This window comes from Microcaecilia unicolor, unplaced genomic scaffold (assembly GCF_901765095.1).
Source record: "Microcaecilia unicolor unplaced genomic scaffold, aMicUni1.1, whole genome shotgun sequence".
Lineage (NCBI taxonomy): Eukaryota > Metazoa > Chordata > Amphibia > Gymnophiona > Siphonopidae > Microcaecilia > Microcaecilia unicolor.
Genome location: NW_021963345.1, coordinates 1,714,775 through 1,736,912, shown reverse-complemented (window position 1 = coordinate 1,736,912; position 22,138 = coordinate 1,714,775). Strand labels below are relative to the sequence as shown.

At 46.4% G+C, this 22,138-nt stretch overlaps 1 long non-coding RNA gene across 1 annotated transcript; it reads right to left on the bottom strand.

The window, feature by feature from the left end:
• Positions 1 to 10,663: 10,663 nt before the first annotated feature.
• LOC115459223 lies at positions 10,664 to 21,695 on the bottom strand. The gene is made up of 3 exons (XR_003940228.1): positions 21,656 to 21,695; positions 13,049 to 13,144; positions 10,664 to 10,843 (listed from the first exon to the last, which is right to left on the bottom strand). It is a non-coding gene; the product is annotated as an uncharacterized LOC115459223 (long non-coding RNA).
• Positions 21,696 to 22,138: the final 443 nt, after the last annotated feature.

Sequence of the window (22,138 nt, the reverse complement as noted above, 5' to 3'; positions counted from 1 at the left end):
TACCTTTCAAATATTTGAACGTCTGTATCATATCACCCCTGTTTCTTCTTTCCTCCAGGGTATACATGTTCAGGTCCGCAAGTCTCTTCTCATACGTCTTGTAACGCAAATCCCATACCATCCTCGTAGCTTTTCTTTGCACCGCTTCAATTCTTTTTACATCCTTAGCAAGATACGGCCTCCAAAACTGAACACAATACTCCAGGTGGGGCCTCACCAACGACTTGTACAGGGGCATCAACACCCCCTTTCTTCTGCTGGTAACACCTCTCTCTATACAGCCTAGTAACCTTCTAGGTACAGCCTCCGCCTTGTCACACTGTTTCATCGCCTTCAGATCCTCAGACACTATCACCCCAAGATCCCTCTCCCCATCCATACCTAGCAGACTCTCACCGCCTAACACATACGCCTCTCTTGGATTTCTACTCCCTAAATGCATCACTTTGCATTTCTCCGCATTGAATTTTAATTGCCAAACCTTAGACCATTCTTCTATCTTCCTAGATCCCTTTTCATGCTTTCACTCCCTCCCGGGTGTCCACTCTGTTCCAAATCTTAGTATTATCCACAAATAGGCAAACTTTACCTTCTAACCCTTCGGCAATGTCACTCACAATATATTGAACAGAATCGGCCCCAGCACCGATCCCTGAGGCACTCCACTACTCACCTTTCCCTCCTCTGAGCAAACTCCATTCACCACCACCCTCTGGCGCCTGTCCGTCAACCAGTTCCTAATCCAGTTCACCACTTCGGGTCCTATCTTCAGCCCAGTTTATTTAAGAGCCTCCTGTGGGGAACAGTGTCAAAAGCCTTGCTGAAATCTAAGTAGATTACGTCTATAGCACATCCACGGTTCAATTCTCCAGTCACCCAATCAAAGAATTCAATGAGATTCGTTTGGCATGATTTCCCTTTGGTAAAACCATGTTGTCTCGGATCTTGCAACTCATTTTCTTCCAGGAAATTCACTATCCTTTCCTTCAGCATCGCTTCCATTACTTACCAATAATCGAAGTGAGGCTTACCGGCCTGTAGTTTCCAGCTTTTTCCCTATCACCACTTTTGTGAAGAGGGACCACTTCCACCGTTCTCCAATCCCTCGGAACCTCTCCCATTTCTAAGGATTTATTAAATAAATCTTTAAGAGGACCCGCCAGAACCTCTCTGAGCTCCCTCAATATCCTGGGGTGGATCCCATCCGGTCCCATGGCTTTGTCCACCTTTAGTTTTTCTAGTTGTTGATACACACTCTCTTCCGTGAACGGTGCTATATCCACTCCATTCTCAAATGAACTTTTGCCAGTCCATCGTGGTCCTTTCTCCCGGATTTTCTTCAGTAAAAACAGAACAAAAGTATCTATTTAGCAAATTTGCCTTTTCTTCATCATTATGTACATAGCGGTTTGCAGTATCTTTAGTCTCACAATTCCCTTTTTAGTCATTCTCCTTTCACTAATATACCTGAAGAAATTTTTGTCACCCCTCCTTACCTTTCTAGCCATTTGTTCTTCCGCTTGCGCTTTCGCCAGACGTACCTCTCTCTTGGCTTCTTTCAATTTCCTCCGGTATTCCTCCCTGTGTTCCTCGTCTTGAGTTTTTTTGTATTTCTGGAATGTGAACTCTTTAGCCTTTATTTTCTCAGCCACTTGCTTGGAGAACCATATCGGTTTCCTTTTTCTCTTGCTTTTATTTACTTTCCTTACATAAAGGTTTGTGGCCCTGTTTATAGCTTCTTTCAGCCTGGACCAATGTCCTTCAACTTCTCGTACGTCCTCCCAGCCCATCAGCTCCTTCTACTTAGCATTTCTATAGCGCTGCTAGGGTTACGCAGCGCTGTACAAGTTTAAACATGGGGAAGGACAGTCCCTGCTCGAGAGAGCTTACAATCTAAAGGTAACAAACTATGTAGTCAGTGTAGGTATCATGAATGGGGAGGGTGGTTAGGCGCCAAAAGCAAGGGAAAAGAGATGGGCTTTGAATAAGGACTTGAAAATGGGCAGGGAGGGCGCATGGCGTATGGGTTCGGGAAGTCTGTTCCAGGCATAAGGTGATGCGACAAGGGGCGGAGTCTGGAGTTAGCGGTGGTGGAAAAGGGTACAGATAGGAGTGATTTGTCCTGAGAGCAGAGGTTACGGGTGGGAACATAGGGGGAGAGGAGGGTAGAGAGGTAATGGGGGGCTGCGGATTGAGTGCACTTGAAGGTCAATAGGAGAAGCTTGAACTGTATACGGTAGCGGATCGGGAGCCAGTGAAGCGACTTGAGGAGAGGGGTGATATGAGAGTATTGGTTCACGCGGGTAGATGAGACGTGCGGCGGAATTTTGGACGATTGAAGGGGGATAGGTGGCTGAGCGGGAGGACCAGCGAGGAGAAGGTTGCAATAGTCAAGACGAGAGGTAACAAGCGAGTGGACGAGGGTTCGGGTGGTCTGTTCAGAGAGGAATGGGCGAATTTTGCTAATATTATAGAGGAAGAAGCGACAGGTCTTAGCTGTCTGCTGGATATGGCAGAGAAGGAGAGGGAGGAGTCGAAAATGACTCCGAGATTGCGGGCTGAAGAGACGGGGAGGATGAGGGCGTTTTCAACAGAGACGGAGAGTGGGGGAAGAGGAGAGGAGGGTTTGGGTGGAAAGACAAGGAGCTCAGTCTTTGCCATGTTCAGTTTCAGATGCCGGTTGGACATCCAGGCAGCGATGTCTGAAAGGCAGGCCGAAACTTTGGCCTGGGTTTCGACTGTGATGTCGGGAGTGAAGAGGTAGAGCTGGGTATCATCGGCATAGAGATGGTACTGGAAACCATGTGATGAGATCAGCGAGCCCAGGAAGAGGTGTATATCGAGAAAAGAAGGGGTCCAAGGACAGATCCTTGAGGAACTCCAACAGAGAGCGGGATGGGGGTGGAGGAAGAGCCATGAGAATATACTCTGAAGGTACGGTGGGAGAGACTTTACTTCAAAATATGAATTTCCCGATTTGGAGGGGAGAAAATATGGATTTACCCTGATGTTGCAAAAAAGAGGACAATGGACATGGAGGGACTTTTTTTTTTAGCTTACCCCTGTAAATGTGTAGTAAGGTTCGAACAGATGAAATATGTGTTTTATCTACTACTACTACTTACCTGACCAGCTAAAGTCTTTTCTAGATTCAAAACAACCTAAATAACAACCTAAATGAAAAATGGGGAATACGACGCCTTTGTTAACATATTTTCTTTATTCCTTAAAATCTTCTTTAATTCACAACGCCCCCACAGGTTGTGGTCTAAGGAAGCCATATATAAGAATTGTTTGTATTATTATATAGCAGAATGCTTTTCTTTCTAAATCTAATTGAAATTGGAGGCTGTATTTCATTTGACAGATATATTCTGTTAAAATATTTAAAATTAATAAGAAAGAAAGTAAGGACACACATACCTGCTCCAGAGCACATAACTGTGTACATGTATTTGCAAGTAAGAAAATGCACATATGAATGTATTTTATCAAACGTAATGTAAAAAAAAAAAAAAGTAGTGACTATCATAACCACTAAATTAAAACCACAAAAAAAAAACCCAGAGGTGATCCCAAAACACTTAAACCCCTTATAATTAACCACAATATCAACTTTCGTGTGCAAACAAAAAATGTTACCATAAACTTTAAAGCAAATGAACTGAATGTCAAAGGGGTCTCATTTCAAAACTAGAGGCCAACCAAAACCTGGATTCTCAGTTTTGGCCAAAACCAAATCAGCAGCCAAATTTTGATGATTGGTTTTGGCCAGAAACAAAAATGGCACCTCCACCATCTACTCCTCCCCACAGAAACTGGGTTCCAACAGTCCAGGCCCTCCCTGCCACGCTGGAAGGGAGAGAGTGCTGCTGAGCCCTCCCCAGGCCTACATTTAACTAGTGGCCTCTTTGGGGCTATCCCAATCACTCCTGCCCTTGCCAGTTTCTCCAAATAAATGGCTGCCAGAAGTTGCCGCTCGAGTGCCATTTTTCTGAAGTGACCTAGAAAAGGCCACTAGACTACCAGGGCAGATAAAGGTAGGCCCAGGGAGGGCCTTTGGGAGTTTGTGGGGGGGGGGGGGCTGACTCTACAGGTCCTACTGTCCTCTTGGGGGATAGGGCATCAGGACCTGGTTTTAGCGGAGGCAACCCACTTACATTGTTGACCTAAACTTCAACTTGGATTTCAGATCGGTTTCGGTGCCAAAGCCAAAACTGAAATTCAGTCAGCCTCTGTTCAAAATCCTTATGATATCAAAATTGTTAAAAGCGTTCTTTCATTATTCACTCCCTGAAATCATTTGAACTTGAAAAAAAATCAACAAAAAGTAAGTATAATACAAATAAAGTCTTTCCAATGTAAATCCTGCACTGATCTGACCTCAGTCAGCTGATCCCGATGCTTTAGTCAAAGGAAACCCAACTTCCTGCAGAGTTATCTAGTCAACAGCACTGAATATCAACACTCCTCAGATAGTTCCTGGCTCCGTCTGTAACTGGAAAGTGCTGCGTGATCTGTTCTGATATTCCAGTAACACTCTCCAGTCCAGTGCCACTGAATATCAGCGCTGGACCCAGTCTGCATGATTTTACTGCTAAATATCGACCCCTATGTCGATATCTAGCCTTGAGGCTAGAGTAGCAGACTTGATGGAGCTGAGGGAGACAGAGAGGTACATAGAGGAGACCTACAGGGATGTTGTAGAGAAGTCCCACCTCCAGTCAGGTAGCCCCTGTGCTACCTTGGAGGAGGGAGGTCTCCTAGAAGGAGAGCATCACCCTGGTGAAGTAGGAAGTACTCCTGTAGCCAGGACCTGCTCACCAGGGGATGTATTATCCTTTCGAACCGAGGATATATCTCCAAATGTTGCCCGGGAGGGAAAGGTTAGGACAGCTGTTGTACTTGGTGATTCGATCATTAGGCATATAGATAGCTGGGTGGCTGGTGGACGTGAGGATCGCCTGGTGACTGCCTGCCTGGTGCGAAGGTGGCGGACCTCACGCGTCACCTAGATAGGATTTTATATAGTGCTGGGGAGGAGACGGCTGTCTTGGTACATGTGGGTACTAATGACATAGGAAATGTGGGAGAGAGGTTCTGGAAGCAAAATTTAGGCTCTTAGGTAGAAAGCTGAAATCCAGATCCTCCAGGGTAGCATTTTCTGAAATGCTACCTGTGCCACGCGCAGGGCCCAAGAGACAGGCAGAGCTCCAGAGTCTCAATGCGTGGATGAGACGATGGTGCAGGGAGGAGGGCTTTAGATTTGTTAGGAACTGGGCAACATTCTGGGGAAGGGGGAGCCTATTCCGAAAGGATGGGCTCCATCTTAACCAGAGTGGGACCAGGCTGCTGGCATCGGCGTTTAAGAAGGAGATAGAGCAGCTTTTAAACTAGAAATGGGGGGAAGGCCGACAGTCACTCAAAAGAGCATGGTTCGGGATAAGGTATCTTTCAAAGATATCACCATAACAGGGAAGATAGAGTATCCTGATAGTGAGGTTGCAAAAGAGATTGTAGTAGATCGGGTATCTTTAAATAACAATAAAAATCAGACAAAGATTGCCAATTAATACTGTCAAGTACTAAGCATGATGTACTTAGGAACAACGAACATAGTTTGAAATGTCTATATGCGAATGCCAGGAGCCTAAGAAATAAGATGGGGGAGTTGGAATATATTGCACTAAATGAAAAATTAGATATAATATGCATCTCTTAGACCTGGTGGAAGGAGGATAACCAGTGGGACACTGTCATACCGGGGTACAAATTATATCGTAGTGATAGGGTGAATCGGAATTGGTGGAGGGGTAGCATTGTATATTAACGAGAGCCTTGAATCAAATAGATTGAAAATTCTGCAGGAAACAAAACACTCCTTGGAATCACTGTGGATTGAAATTCCATGTGCAAAGGGGAAAAGGATAGTGATAGGAGTGTACTACGTCCGCCTGGCCAGGACGAACAGACGGATGCGGAAATGTTAAAGGAAATCAGGGACGCAAACAAAACTGGGCAACACAATAATAATGGGGGATTTCAATTACCCGCATATAGACTGGGTTAATGTAACATCTGTACACGCAAGGGACATAAGATTTCTTGATGAAATCAAGGACAGCTTCATGGAACAGCTAGTTCAGGAGCCGACAAGAGAAGGAAAAATACTAGACTTAGTCCTTAGTGGTGCTCATGATCTAGTGCAGGGGGTAACGATACGAGGGCCGCTTGATAACAGTGATCATAATATGATCGGTTTTGATATTGGCATTGAAGGAAGTGAACTAGGAAATCAAGTACGCTAGCGTTTAACTATAGAAAAGGTGATTACGACAAAATGAGAAAAATGGTGAAAAAAAGACTGAAAGGAGCAGCTCGCAGAGTAAAAAACTTGCATCAGGCGTGGATGCTGTTTAAAAACACCATACCTGGAGGTTCAGGACAAATATATTCCAGTATTAGAAAAAAGGGAAAAAAGACTAACGTCAGCCGGCGTGCTAACAGTAAGATAAAGGAAATCATTAGAGCCAAAAACAATCCTTCAGAAAGTGGAGAAGAGAACCAACTGAAAGTAACAGGATAGATCATAAGGAATGCCAAGCCAAATGCAAAGCGGAGATAAGGAGGGCAAAAAAGGACTTTGAGAAGAAATTAGCGTTGGAAGCAAAAATACATAGTAAAAATTTTTTTAGATACATTAAAAGCAGGGAAACCGGCCAAAGAGTCGGTTGGGCCGCTGGACGAAAATGGTGTTAAAGGGGCGATCAAGGAGGACAAAGCCGTAGCGGAGAAATTAAATGAATTCTTTGCTTCGGTCTTCACCGAGGAGGATTTGGGGGGGACACCGGTGCCGGAAAGAATATTTGAAGCGGGGGAGTCGGAGAAACTAAACAAATTCTCTGTAACCTTGGAGGATGTAATGGGTCAGTTCAGCAAGCTGAAGAGTAGTAAATCACCGGGACCTGATGGTATTCATCCCAGAGTATTAATAGAACTAAAAATGAACTTGCGGAGCTACTGTTAGAAATATGCAATCTGTCCCTAAAATCGAGTGTAGTACCGGAAGACTGGAGGGGTAGCCAATGTTACTCCGATTTTTAAGAAGGGTTCCAAGAGGAGATCCGGGAAATATAGACCGGTGAGTCTGACGTCGGTGCCGGGCAAGATGGTGGAGGCTATTATTAAGAATAAAATTGCAGAGCATATACAAAAACATGGACTGATGAGACAAAGTCAGCACGGATTTAGTGAAGGGAAGTCTTGCCTCACCAATCTAATGCATTTTTTTGAGGGGTAAGCAAACATGTGGACAATGGGGAGCCGGTTGATATTGTATATCTGGATTTTCAGAAGGCGTTTGACAAAGTGCCGCACGAAAGACTCCTGAAGAAATTGCAGAGTCATGGAATCGGAGGTAGGGTATTATTATGGATTAAGAACTGGTTGAAAGATAGGAAGCAGAGAGTAGGATTGCGTGGCCAGTATCTCAGTGGAGGAGGGTAGTTAGTGGGGTCCCGCAGGGGTCTGTGCTGGGTCGTTGCTTTTTAATGTATTTATAAATGACCTAGAGATGGGAATAACTAGTGAGGTAATTAAATTCGCCGATGACACAAAATTATTCAGGGTCGTCAAGTCGCAGGAGGAATGTGAACGATTACAGGAGGACCTTGCGAGACTGGGAGAATGGGCGTGCAAGTGGCAGATGAAGTTCAATGTTGACAAGTGCAAAGTGATGCATGTGGGTAAGAGGAACCCGAATTATAGCTACGTCTTGCAAGGTTCCGCGTTAGGAGTTACGGATCAAGAAAGGGATCTGGGTGTCGTCGTCGATGATACGCTGAAACCTTCTGCTCAGTGTGCTGCTGCGGCTAGGAAAGCGAATAGAATGTTGGGTGTTATTAGGAAGGGTATGGAGTCCAGGTGTGCGGATGTTATAATGCCGTTGTATCGCTCCATGGTGCGACCGCACCTGGAGTATTGTGTTCAGTACTGGTCTCCGTATCTCAAAAAAGATATAGTAGAATTGGAAAAGGTACAGCGAAGGGCGACGAAAATGATAGTGGGGATGGGACGACTTTCCTACGAAGAGAGGCTGAGAGGCTAGGGCTTTTCAGCTTGGAGAAGAGACGGCTGAGGGGAGATATGATAGAAGTGTATAAAATAATGAGTGGAATGGATCGGGTGATATGAAGCGACTGTTCACGCTATCCAAAAATACTAGGACTAGAGGGCATGAGTTGAAGCTACAGTGTGGTAAATTTAAACGAATCGGAGAAAATTTTTCTTCACCCAACGTGTAATTAGACTCTGGAATTCGTTGCCGGAGAACATGGTACGGGCGGTTAGCTTGACGGAGTTTAAAAAGGGGTTAGATAGATTCCTAAAGGACAAGTCCATAGACCGCTATTAAATGGACTTGGAAAACTTCCGCATTTTAGGTATAACTTGTCTGGAATGTTTTTACGTTTGGGGAGCGTGCCAGGTGCCCTTGACCTGGATTGGCCACTGTCGGTGACAGGATGCTGGGCTAGATGGACCTTTGGTCTTTCCCAGTATGGCACTACTTATGTACTTATGTATGTCTTTTGAACTGGCTTTTCAGTATATGTTCTGAATATGTTTGGCCTTGATGGACCTCAGCTGTCTCTTTCCAAGTTGAAGATCCCTAACTTCTTTAGACTTTCCTCATTTAAGAGGAGTTCCATCACTTTCATAATTTTGGTTGCTCGTTGTACTTTTTCTAATTTTGCTATAAGCTTTTTGATATGGCAACCAGAATTGACTGCAATACTCAAGGTGAGGTCACACCATAGAGTGATACAGAGACATTATAATATTTTTGGTCTTTACTGTCCACCGCCATGGACAGAAGATTTCAGGGTATTGTCTAGAATGACACCAAGATCTTTTTCTTGAGTGCTGACTCCTTAGGTGACCCCCAGCATCAAGTAATTATGATTTGGACTATTCTTCCCAATGTGCATCACTTTGCATTTCTCCACAATACATCTCATCTCCCATTTGGTTGTCTAGTCTTCCAATTTCTGAAGGTCTTCCTGCAATTTTTTCATAGTCCACAAGTGTTTCAACAACTTTGAATAGTTTTGGTCATCTGCAAGTTTATTAATCACCTCACTTCTTCCAGTTTGCAGATCATTTATAAATATGTTTAATATTACCGGTCCCAGTACTGATCCCTGTGGCATTCCACTATTCACCCTCCTCAATTAAGAAAAATGGCCACCTAACTCTATATTCATTTTCCATTAATTAACCAGATCTTAATCCATAAGTGAGCGTTGCCTCCTATCCCATGACTTTATTTTTCACAGGAGTCTGTCATGAAGAGCTTTGGCCAAAGCTGAATCTGTTGAGTGTAAATACTTTAATGCAACAAGAGACAGAATCCATCCAGGGACGTATCCACAAACCAGTTCTAAAAGGGAAAATTTAGCACTGGGTAATCCAGAACCACAGAGGATTGAGAGATAGGGGTGTGCAGGCAAAAATATTTCATTTTGTTTAATTTCCTGTGGGTTGTTTATAGATTTTTCCAGCTTTTTTTTTGTTACATTTGTACCCCGCGCTTTCCCACTCATGGCAGGCTCAATGCGGCTTACATGGGGCAATGGAGGGTTAAGTGACTTGCCCAGAGTCACAAGGAGCTCCTGAAGTGGGAATCGAACTCAGTTCCTCAGGACCAGAGTCCACCACCCTAACCACTAGGCCACTCCTGCAAATCACCCCGAACTCAACTGATCACAACCTAAATCCCTGATGGCAAAGTGCAACCCCCATACAGCATCACCTAACTCAGCCCCTAACAATCTGGTAACAAAAATTGGCAATGTTCCTCCTTTCCAAAAACCTGAGTCATTCTGTCCTCCCCCTGTAATTTACTGGGGATATTTGTGGTATACCTTTGAGGCAAGAGCAACCTCACTCTGTTTACAGCCCCATTGCGTTGAAGCAAAGGTAGTTATGATCACTGGACAGGACTCTTTGGAGTAGGGAGAAGAGCACCCCACAACCTCAGGATCATGGCAGTAAGAAGCATTGAAACAGAGAAAAAATGAAGGCAAGTAAAGACCCTGTGGCCTAACCAGTTACAACGTCTTCCAGATTGCACAGAAGTAGGCTGCTCTCTTCGAACAAGGGGGCAACCCAGGATAAAGTTGTTTCCTTGAGGAGCAGAGAAATGAATCCTCAGAAACCACTGGAAACACTTTATAGGGAACCTCTAATGCAGAGCTGTCAAGTTACCCAGTTCCAGGAGAGAGACGTTTGGCCAATCCTGGTTTCGAATTTAAACCCTAAAGCATTGTGGGATATATAGTCCATGATTCTACCCATTAAAATCCAGGCTGCAGACCCTGTAATATATTAGCAAGTAATTTAAAAGTAGAACCCAGTTTCATACCCAAAGTCAGACAGAGGAGAAATATTGGGCTTAACCACTGCCCAAAGGGTTTCACCATAAAAGGGAGGGTGAGGATTTTTACAGCTATCCCCTCTGTGAAGAAGGGTGGAAGATGATTGAGAATGAGGTGGAGAATATTTGTGTACAGCCTCTGGGGTCTCTCTCAGCCCTGTCAATCTGAGATACTTGCTACAAATATTAACCTCATTGTATTTAGACAACAATAAGACAATCACTGAATGATGCTGCAAAGGTTTTATTTACTCTAATAGAAAGTAACCAGAGCTCCGGTAATGTCACCGGGAGTCCCTGGAGGGCTGTGGGAGTAGAGGGTACAGGGGTGGTGTCCTCAGGCTGGAGAAAGACTCTTCTGAATTTCAACAGTGAGGCTGGTCCAAAATCAAGTACAGGTCTGGTTCACTAGAGGAGGAGAGAGAAGTGGAAAAGCATGAGCAGAACCAGGGGGAATATCTCGCCCCCACCTCACAACATCATATAGAGCACTAACACTCCTACCTAGATCCTGAAACTCAGAGCAGTGGAAGGAGTTCCTGATATGTCCTCAGCTATGTAGAGTCACAGAGCTCAGAGCAGGAGTTATTAAAACAAACTTGGCTACAGTCCCAGTAAAAAGCCCTCAGAGGAGTCTCAAGTCACAGTAGAGAACATTTTGAAGAGTGCCAACCTTATTAATTTTTGAAATATGACCTATTAGATCCCACGACTGCCTCATGAATAAGTCCTGTGACTCTAAAAAGGGCTTCCATTTATCCTTTATTGAAGGGGAGTGTTCTGGATCTTACTCAGGTTGAGAGCTATCGTCCTATTTCATCTTTGACATCATAAATATTGGTGGCGGAGCCGGTGGTGGGAGGCGGGGCTGGTGGTTGGGAGGCGGGCGATAGTGCTGGGCAGACTTATACTGTCTGTGCCAGAGCCGGTGGTGGGAGGCGGGGCTGGTGGTTGGGAGGCGGGGGATAGTGTTGGGCAGACTTATACGGTCTGTGCCAGAGCCGGTGGTGGGAGGCGGGGCTGGTGGTTAGGAGGTGGGGATAGTACTGGCCAGAATTATTACGGTCTGTGCCAGAGCCGGTGGTGGGAGGCGGGGCTGGTGGTTGGGAGGCGGGGATAGTGCTGGGCAGACTTGTACGGTCTGTGCCAGAGCCGGTGGTGGGAGGCGGGGCTGGTGGTTGGGAGGCGGGGATAGTGCTGGGCAGACTTGTACGGTCTGTGCCCTGAAAATGACAGTTACAAATCAAGGTAAGATATACATAAAAAGTAGCACATATGAGTTTGTCTTGTTGGGCAGACTGGATGGACCGTGCAGATCTTTTTCTGCCGTCATCTACTACGTATGTTACTATTTATAAATATTGCTTAACATGTTGTATTCCTTAGGTATTCAGGGTAGTGTGTTGGTTCTGCTCTATTCTATAGAGCCTTTTAAGGATGGTCTGTTATCACAACAGGTGTCTCTCATGGTTCCACCATTTCTGCAATATTTAATATTTAATGCCAATCTGTTGTGTATTGCCATGATCGGAAGTCCATTATCATCTCTATACTGATGATACTCAGTTTTGTTTTCTTGTGCTGCAATTCCTTTCTGATACTTTGTCTTTTCTGACAATCTACTTGCAAAACTTAAGCGCCTGGTGAAATGCCAATAGATTAAGGCTGAATCTAGGGGAAACTCTGAATATGTTTGTCTATTCATTTTGAATCTGGGACTTGGCCTGGTGCAGTAAACTTTGCAGGAGCTGAAATTGCTAATATTAGAGAGTGAAAGTACCTCAGAGAAACCTTGGACTCTGTTATCCTTCAAATCTGAAGAAACGGTTCTCTGAAGATAATTTTCGGACTGTTCTGCAAGCTCTGGTACTTACAGTATTGGATTACTGCAATTTTCTGTACTTAGGCCTCTTGCCATCAGTGACTGATTTTTAAATCTTTGAGAGCTGATGATTCTCCCTCACTAACCTGTTTTAGCTTCTATCAACCCTCTCGTAGTTTGCCTTCTATTGATAAGTGCTTATTGAATATTCCGTCATCTAAACATGTCAAGCATGTACACCACTTTGGGCAATTTGGTTACTGTGATTTTTAAATATTTTAACTAACGAACTAACTAAATCTCACTGTAATACGGAAATGCACACTCTACGTTTTTCAGTGACCGTCTTGTGTTAGGGGGATTTGGTGTCACTACACTTGTGTCAGTGTGATATTGATACACTATGGAATTTATTAATTTCATTTATCTGAGAGAACTAAGCAGGACTGTGAGATTTTCATGTACATACTACCTAGTTGTATATATGGTAATGGAGTTATACTAATTCACATTCTTTTGGTCTGGTGTCCTTTTCCTGTTTCCCTGGGTTTCCATCTCAGTCAGATTTAGCCTCCTTTGGGCTGTGGTGTCAGGAACCTTCATTCAGGTGTTGCTCCCTGAGGTTTAATCCCCCTCACTGGTAACCCCATTTCCATCCCACCCACCCATTTCAGCTCCTAAACTCTGCCTGAGAGGCACAGATGCAGCTCCTGTGATAGAGAAGGGAGGGGTATTGCCAGGGGTCCAGTGATACCCTGAATTATTTTCTTTCTACGGAGCTCAATACTCACATTTTCTCTCATGGTAGACTAGAAGATTCTCCCGTACGCATTGCACAACAACAATCCAGAGCTTCTATAAGTGATAATTTCCTCTCATATTTAGTTCTGTAAATATAAGACACAGAGATTGAGGTTTGTACACAGAACACACACCAACCCTCACCGATGACAGAACATGGGGCCAAAATTAGGAATGCTTTGTGCAATAACAACGATGGGACCTGACGCAGCTTTGCAAAACATGTCATGTTGGCTCAAGTCCAAAATATATAATCAAGAAGCTTTAAGATACATGAAGTATGAATTTTAAAATAATTATGACAAGATAAGTTTTGATATTTTGGATTTCTGTGATAAATTTGGGACCGAAGATGAGACAAGTGAGTTATCATCAAGAAAATTTTGCCTGTTCTGGAGTCTATACAGGGGAGAATGTTTCCTCTTACAGCTTACTAAAAAAATGATTCAGATCCTGGTATCACCTCAGTGGCAGCAACACACAGTCCCTCCACTGCCAACTACTTGTCAAGCAAACCACAACCCTGCAAGGAAGGTTATTCCGAGTCTGTAAACCTTCCAAACCAGATTCATACCATCTCCACGTCATGTCCCACTCTTCTACAACTTGTCTCAATTTCCCCAGGCATCTAATCACACTTGCAGATGCGACAGGGGTGGTCACACAAGGCCCCATGCTCCTTGGGGCCTTGCATCTCTGCTACGTCTGTCCTCCTGTCTCGGAACACCTTCCTTCTCCGTACCTTAATGTGCATCTACATTTCCTTTTGATGCCACTTCCTGTTTCTGTAAGGGTAGGATGCAGCAATGAAGAGACTCTGGGCTCAGCAGCTGATGGGATATGAAAATCACTGCTGCTGTATGCCACTCTCTACTGAAATGTGGTGGATGCACATCAAAATATGGGTAGAGGTGGTGATAATAGCTTATGGTGGTGGGTGCTAGCAGGGGTAGGGGCCCCTCTGAAGTGGTCTGCATTCGGCACCCCAATTGCTAAGACCGGTCATGAATGCGTACTTCCTGTTGCCTTGTGAGCAGGACCTGAGAGGAAACTTGCCATACACTTAAGATGTGAGACCTGGCAGCACAACACTGTTCTTTTCACTGCTGAGGGAGTGTTAAGAAAAGGAGATGCTGGACTGAGGGGGACAGAGAGGGGAGATGCTGAGCCAACAGAGGAGAAATGCTGGATAGAGGGAAGGAGAGAGAAAAGGAACCTGATGATTGCATTTGATAGGGTGGTAGAGGGTCTGATGCTAGGGTTGAGGATGGGAGAAAAGGGCCGATGGTGGCAGATCTAATCTACTACTACTTAACATTTCTAGAGCGCTACTAGGGTTACGCAGCGCTGTACAATTTAACAAAGAGAGACAGTCCTTGCTCAAAGAGCTTACAACTTAATAGACAAGTGAACGGTCGGTCCGATAGGGGCAGTCAAATTGGGGCAGTCTGGAGTCACTGAACGGTAAGGGTTAGGTGCCGAACGCAGCATTGAAGAGGTGGGCTTTAAGCAAAGACTTGAAGACGGGCAGGGAGGGGGCTTGGCGTAAGGGTTCAGGAAGGTTGTTCCAAGCATAGGGTGAGGCGAGGCAGAATGAGCGGAGCCTGGAGTTGGCGGTGGTGGGGAAGGGTACTGAGAGGAGGGATTTATCCTGTGAACGGAGGTTACGGGCGGGAACGTAAGGGGAGATGAGGGTAGAAAGATAGTGAGGGGCAGCAGACTGAGTGCATTTGTAGGTAAGAAGGAGAAGCTTGAATTGAATGCGGTATCTGATCGGAAGCCAGTGAAGTGACCTGAGGAGAGGGGTGATATGAGTATATCGGTTCTGGCAGAATATGAGACGTGCAGCAGAGTTCTGAACAGACTGAAGGGGGGATAGATGGCTAAGTGTGAAGCCGGTGAGGAGTAAGTTGCAGTAGTCCAGGTAATGAGAGCGTGGACGAGAGTTCGGGTGGTGTGTTCAGAGAGGAAAGGGCGAATTTTGCTGATGTTAAAGAGGAAGAAGCGACAGGTCTTGGCTATCTGCTGGATATGCGCAGAGAAGGAGAGAGAGGAGTCAAAGATGACTCCGAGGTTGCGGGCAGATGAGACGGGGAGGATGAGGGTGTTATCAACTGAGATAGAAAGTGGAGAAAGAGGAGAAGTGGGTTTTGGTGGAAAGACGATAAGCTCGGTCTTGGACATGTTCAGTTTCAGGTGGCGGTTGGACATCCAGGCAGCAATGTCGGATAAGCAGGCCGATACCTTTGCCTGGGTCTCCGCGGTGATGTCTGGTGTGGAGAGATACAGTTGGGTGTCATCAGCATAGAGATGATACTGGAAACCATGAGATGAGATCATGGAGCCCAGGGAAGAGGTGTAGATTGAGAAGATTGCCAAGTTTATATACCACACAAATCCCATCATGATATTCTAGGCAGTTTACAATACAAGAAGTTGCACAGAAGCAGGATAGAACAGAATAGTAAGATTAACAAAAGGTCTTCAGTTTCTTATACAACCATGCATAGTTACCTAACTTTGGTAAAGAATTCCATTCAGTAATAGCATCAATCTGATGTTTAAATCTTATATTTCCAAAAACCGGGTACCTCAGTACTAAATTTTCCTGCATTCTGACAGAATTATTTAAAGTAAATGTGAAAAGAACTGACTTAACAATTCATAATTCCCATACAGCACTTGATAGACCAAACAAAGCACTTTAAAAATGATTCGTGCAGGAGTGGAAGTTAGTCGGATCTGATGTGGGGTCTGGGAGAAAGGGGAGATAACTGCAGACCTGAGGATTGGATAAGGGGGCTGAAGTGGGAGATTGCAGAGAGATGAGAGAAGAGGTGAGTAGAGAGGAGAGATAATTGGAAGGAATAAAGGTGCAGAGAAGAAAGGAGAGAAAGGGTGGTGAAGAAACAGAAGCAAGAAAAAGGCTGGGGTAAGGACAATAGAAGTGTCTGACAGATGTACTTGCCTGCCTTCAAGCCTGCACAACTACCTAACTGCCTCCCCGCCTGCCTACCAGCTCATCTATCACCTACCAGCCTCCCTGACCATGGCCCCTTTACACATTCTCTAAATCGCCCTGTCCCTTCCTAATCTTTTCTCCCTCCCCCCACCGCTGTCCACCGCAGGTACTCATTGCCCACCCATGTCCCCTCCCATCCTACTCACTACTGCATTGCCATACCCACACCCGTCCCACACCACCTCACCATCTCTTCTATCCCCCCACTCCTTCCTAGCTCTCAACCTTCAACACTTCCTTCCTGCCATTAGCCCATTCCCATTCCTAGTAAGCTCATCCCGTCTTCGTCGCCTTCGTCGCCCTACCTCCCCCACCCTCCTCCGCTCTCTCCTGCTCCTTCTCCTACTATCGGCCGGAGACATTAATCCCAATCCAGGCCCTCTACACATGCCCTCATCTTATCCATGCAAACGCTTCCGAGACATCTCCAATCTCATTCCTGTTCCCCTCCTTCCCCCTTCTTCCCTCCCCTTCTCATGCGCCCTGTGGAACGCCCGCTCCGTGTGCAACAAACTTCTCCTCATCCACGATCTCTTTATCTCCCGCTCCCTTCATCTGCTCACCCTAACTGAAACCTGGCTCACCCCCGATGACTCGGCCTCAGTCGCGGCTCTATGCCATGGAGGCTCTCTCTTCTCCCACACCCCCCACCCAGTCGGCCGCGGAGGAGGTGTCGGGTTACTACTCTCACCTGCCTGTAGTTTTCAACCCCTCCCCCTACCACAATCTCACTGCTTCTCATCCTTTGAAGTTCACTCCATCCGTCTATTCTACCCGTTGCCACTCAGAATTGCAGTCATCTACCGCCCCCCTGATAAATCTCTCTCTTCCTTCCTCACTGACTTCGATGCCTGGCTTTCTGTTTTTCTTGACCCCTCATCTCCGTCCCTCATTCTCGGAGACTTTAACATACACGTTGACGACCCCTCCGACTCTCACGCTCCTCAGTTCCTCACTCTAACATCCTCCTTCGGTCTCCAGCTGTGCTCCACCACCCCTATTCACCGCGATGGCCATTGTATTGACCTCGTCCTCTCCTTTTCCGGCTCACCCTCCAATTTCCACACCTCGGCTCTTCCTATCTCTGACCATCACCTGATCACCTTCACCCTCCTTCACCCCCTCTCAGCCCCGCCCAACATTAACCACTACTTCTAGGAATCTCCAGGCTATTGACCCTCCCACCTTATCCTCTAGTATTTCTGATCTCCTCCCCTCTATCATGTCCTCCGAGTCTGTCGACAAGGCTGTCTCCACTTATAATGCCACTCTCTCCTCTGGACACCCTCGCACCATCCATCTCCCGTCCCACAAGGCGTACTAATCCTCAGCCCTGGTTAACCCCTTGCATTCGCTACCTTCGTTCCTGCGCCCAATCTGCTGAACGCCTCTGGAGGAAATCCCGCACCCATTCAGATTCCCTTCATTACAAATTCATGCTATCCTCCTTCCAGTCCTCCCTATTCCTTGCCAAACAGGACTACTACACCCAATTAACCAATTCTCTCAGCTCCAACCTTCGTCGTCTCTTCGCCACCCTTAACTCCCTCCTCAAAGTGCCCTCCTCTCCCACCCACCCCCCTCTCTCTCTCCTCAATCTCTGGCTGACTACTTCCACGACAAAGTGCAAAAGATCAACCTTGAATTCACTACCAAGCCACCTCCTCTTCTCTCTTCAGCCCCCTCCCTCAACCAACCAACTAACTCTTTCTCCTCCTTTCCTGTTATCACCGAGGAGGAAACCGCCCGCCTCCTTTCCTCCTTGAAATGCACAACCTGTTCCTCGGATCCCATCCCCACCAACTTACTGAACACCATCTCTCATACTGTCACCCCCTCCATCTGTCATATCCTCAACCTCTCTCTCTCCACTGCAACTGTCCCTGACACCTTCAAGCACGCCGTAGTCACACCTCTCCTCAAAAAACCTTCACTTGACCCGGCCTGTCCCTCCAACTACCGCCCCATCTCCCTCCTACCCTTCCTCTCCAAAATACTTGAGCGTGCCGTTCACAGCCGCTGCCTCGATTTCCTCTCTCAGGCCATCCTCGATCCACTTCAATCTGGTTTTTGCCCTCTACACTCGACATAAACAGCACTCTCTAAAGTCTGTAATGACCTGTTCCTTGCCAAATCTAGAGGCCATTACTCCATCCTTAATCTCCTCGATCTATCCGCCGCTTTCGACACTGTCAATCATGACTTACTTCTTGCCACACTGACCTCATTTGGATTCCAGGGCTCTGTCCTCTCCTGGTTCTCATCCTATCTCTCCCACCGTACCTTCAAAGTACACTCTCATGGATCCTCCTCCACCCCCATCCCACTCTCTGTCGGAGTTCCCCAGGGATCTGTCCTTGGACCCCTTCTTTTCTCAATCTACACCTCTTCCCTGGGCTCACTGATCTCATCCCATGGGTTCCAGTATCATCTTTATGCTGATGACACCCAGCTGTATCTCTCCATACTAGACATCACCATGGAGACCCAGGCCAAGGTGTCGGCCTGCTTATCCGACATTGCTGCTTGGATGTCCATCCACCACCTGAAACTGAACATGGCCAAGACCGAGCTTATCGCTTGAACCGATATACTCATATCACCCCTCTCCTCAAGTCACTTCACTGGCTTCCGATCAGATACCGGATACAGTTCAAGCTTCTCCTTCTTACCTACAAATGCACTCAGTCTGCAGCACCTCATTACCTCTCTAGCCTCATCTCCCCTTATGTTCCCGCCCGTAACCTCCGCTCACAGGACAAATCCCTCCTCTCAACACCCTTCTCCACCACCGCCAATTCCAGGCTCCGCCCATTCTGCCTCGCATCACCTTACGCATGGAATAAACAAACATAGAACACTAGCAAAGCTATACACAGGCTACAAGCCAGACGGTGCCTAAGCTAGCTAGTCCAAACAAACATAGAACACTAGCAAAGCTATACACAGGCTACAAGCCAGACGGTGCCTAAGCTGGCTAGTCTACACTAGGAACAATCACAGTCTTGGGATAGTGGCTAGCAAGGACGGCTAGTCTAACATTAGGAACAAACACAGTCTTGGGATAATGGCTAGCAAGGGCGGCTAGTCTAACACTAGGAACAAACACAGTCTTGGGATAGTGGCTAGCAAGGGCGGCTAGTCTAACACTAGGAACAAACACAGTCTTGGGATAGTGGCTAGCAAGGGCGGCTAGTCTAAGACTAGGAACAATCACAGTCTTGGGATAGTGGCTAGCAAGGGCGGCTAGTCTAACACTAGGAACAAACACAGTCTTGGGATAGTGGCTAGCAAGGGCGGCTAGTCTAAGACTAGGAACAATCACAGTCTTGGGATAGTGGCTAGCAAGGGCGGCTAGTCTAACACTAGGAACAAACACAGTCTTGGGATAGTGGCTAGCAAGGGCGGCTAGTCTAACACTAGGAACAAACGCAGAGAACTAGCAGAGCTATGCACAGGCTACAAGCCAGACGGTGCCTAAGCTAACTAGTCATGCTCTGGAAACAAACACAGAGACCTAGCAGAGCTATGCACAGGTTACAAGCCACACGGTGCCTAAGCTAACTAGTCTAAACAAACATAGAACACTAGCAAAGCTATACACAGGCTACAAGCCAGACGGTGCCTAAGCTAGCTAGTCCAAACAAACATAGAACACTAGCAAAGCTATACACAGGCTACAAGCCAGACGGTGCCTAAGCTGGCTAGTCTACACTAGGAACAATCACAGTCTTGGGATAGTGGCTAGCAAGGACGGCTAGTCTAACATTAGGAACAAACACAGTCTTGGGAAAGTGGCTAGCAAGGGCGGCTAGTCTAACATTAGGAACAAACACAGTCTTGGGATAATGGCTAGCAAGGGCGGCTAGTCTAACGTTAGGAACAAACACAGTCTTGGGATAGTGGCTAGCAAGGGCAGCTAGTCTAACATTAGGAACAAACACAGTCTTGGGATAGTGGCTAGCAAGGGCGGCTAGTCTAACACTAGGAACAAACACAGTCTTGGGATAGTGGCTAGCAAGGGCGGCTAGTCTAACACTAGGAACAAACACAGTCTTGGGATAGTGGCTAGCAAGGGCGGCTAGTCTAAGACTAGGAACAATCACAGTCTTGGGATAGTGGCTAGCAAGGGCGGCTAGTCTAAGACTAGGAACAATCACAGTCTTGGGATAGTGGCTAGCAAGGGCGGCTAGTCTAAGACTAGGAACAATCACAGTCTTGGGATAGTGGCTAGCAAGGGCGGCTAGTCTAAGACTAGGAACAATCACAGTCTTGGGATAGTGGCTAGCAAGGGCGGCTAGTCTAACACTAGGAACAAACACAGTCTTGGGATAGTGGCTAGCAAGGACGGCTAGTCTAACATTAGGAACAAACAGTCTTGGGAAAGTGGCTAGCAAGGGCGGCTAGTCTAACATTAGGAACAAACACAGTCTTGGGATAATGGCTAGCAAGGGCGGCTAGTCTAACGTTAGGAACAAACACAGTCTTGGGATAGTGGCTAGCAAGGGCAGCTAGTCTAACATTAGGAACAAACACAGTCTTGGGATAGTGGCTAGAAAGGGCGGCTAGTCTAACACTAGGAACAAACACAGTCTTGGGATAGTGGCTAGCAAGGGCGGCTAGTCTAACACTAGGAACAAACACAGTCTTGGGATAGTGGCTAGCAAGGGCGGCTAGTCTAACACTAGGAACAAACACAGTCTTGGGATAGTGGCTAGCAAGGGCAGCTAGTCTAACACTAGGAACAAACACAGTCTTGGGATAGTGGCTAGCAAGGGCGGCTAGTCTAACACTAGGAACAAACACAGTCTTGGGATAGTGGCTAGCAAGGGCGGCTAGTCTAACACTAGGAACAAACACAGAGAACTAGCAGAGCTATGCACAGGCTACAAGCCAGACGGTGCCTAAGCTAACTAGTCATGCTCTGGAAACAAACACAGAGACCTAGCAGAGCTATGCACAGGCTACAAGCCACACGGTGCCTAAGCTAACTAGTCTAAACAAACACACAGCACTAGCAAAGCTATACACAGGCTACAAGCCAGACGGTGCCTAAGCTAACTAGTCTAAACAAACACACAGCACTAGCAAAGCTATACACAGGCTACAAGCCAGACGGTGCCTAAGCTAGCTAGTCCAAACAAACATAGAACACTAGCAAAGCTATACACAGGCTACAAGCCAGACGGTGCCTAAGCTGGCTAGTCTACACTAGGAACAATCACAGTCTTGGGATAGTGGCTAGCAAGGACGGCTAGTCTAACATTAGGAACAAACACAGTCTTGGGATAATGGCTAGCAAGGGCGGCTAGTCTAACGTTAGGAACAAACACAGTCTTGGGATAGTGGCTAGCAAGGGCAGCTAGTCTAACATTAGGAACAAACACAGTCTTGGGATAGTGGCTAGCAAGGGCGGCTAGTCTAACATTAGGAAGAAACACAGTCTTGGGATAGTGGCTAGCAAGGGCGGCTAGTCTAACACTAGGAACAAACGCAGAGAACTAGCAGAGCTATGCATAGGCTACAAGCCACACGGTGCCTAAGCTAGCTAGATTAAACAAACATAGAAACTCACACAGAGCAAACACTGAAACTGTGTACAGAGCACTCCATACACCAGGACCTTTAGATGAGATGCAAAGGCCAGGACTGTAGTCTCCATGTGATTAATAAAGCCCTCAACACCAGAGCCACAGCTGCAGCAATCACCTTGCAACCAAACAGAGGCTTGACACACAGAGCAGTCAGCCCATAGGAAGGAACAGCGGGAGCCATCTTGGATACTGGCAAAGAGGAGTAGGCGGCAGCCATCTTGGAAGAGGCAAAGCCCACACAGGTGAGGTTCAGTAGGGCAATCAGCACCCTGAGCCAGAGAGAAACTAAGACAGAGACAGACACAGAGACAAGCAGAAGCCAGCACAGCCACTGACTCCCAGAAACAGGGTAAGTCTGAGGGTTGTCACGGCCACGGACGGGACAAAACCAATAGAACCAGGTTATTCTGTCATGACCCTCATTTTACCTCTCTCCTCCTCTAACTCAGCTGGAAGTAAACTAG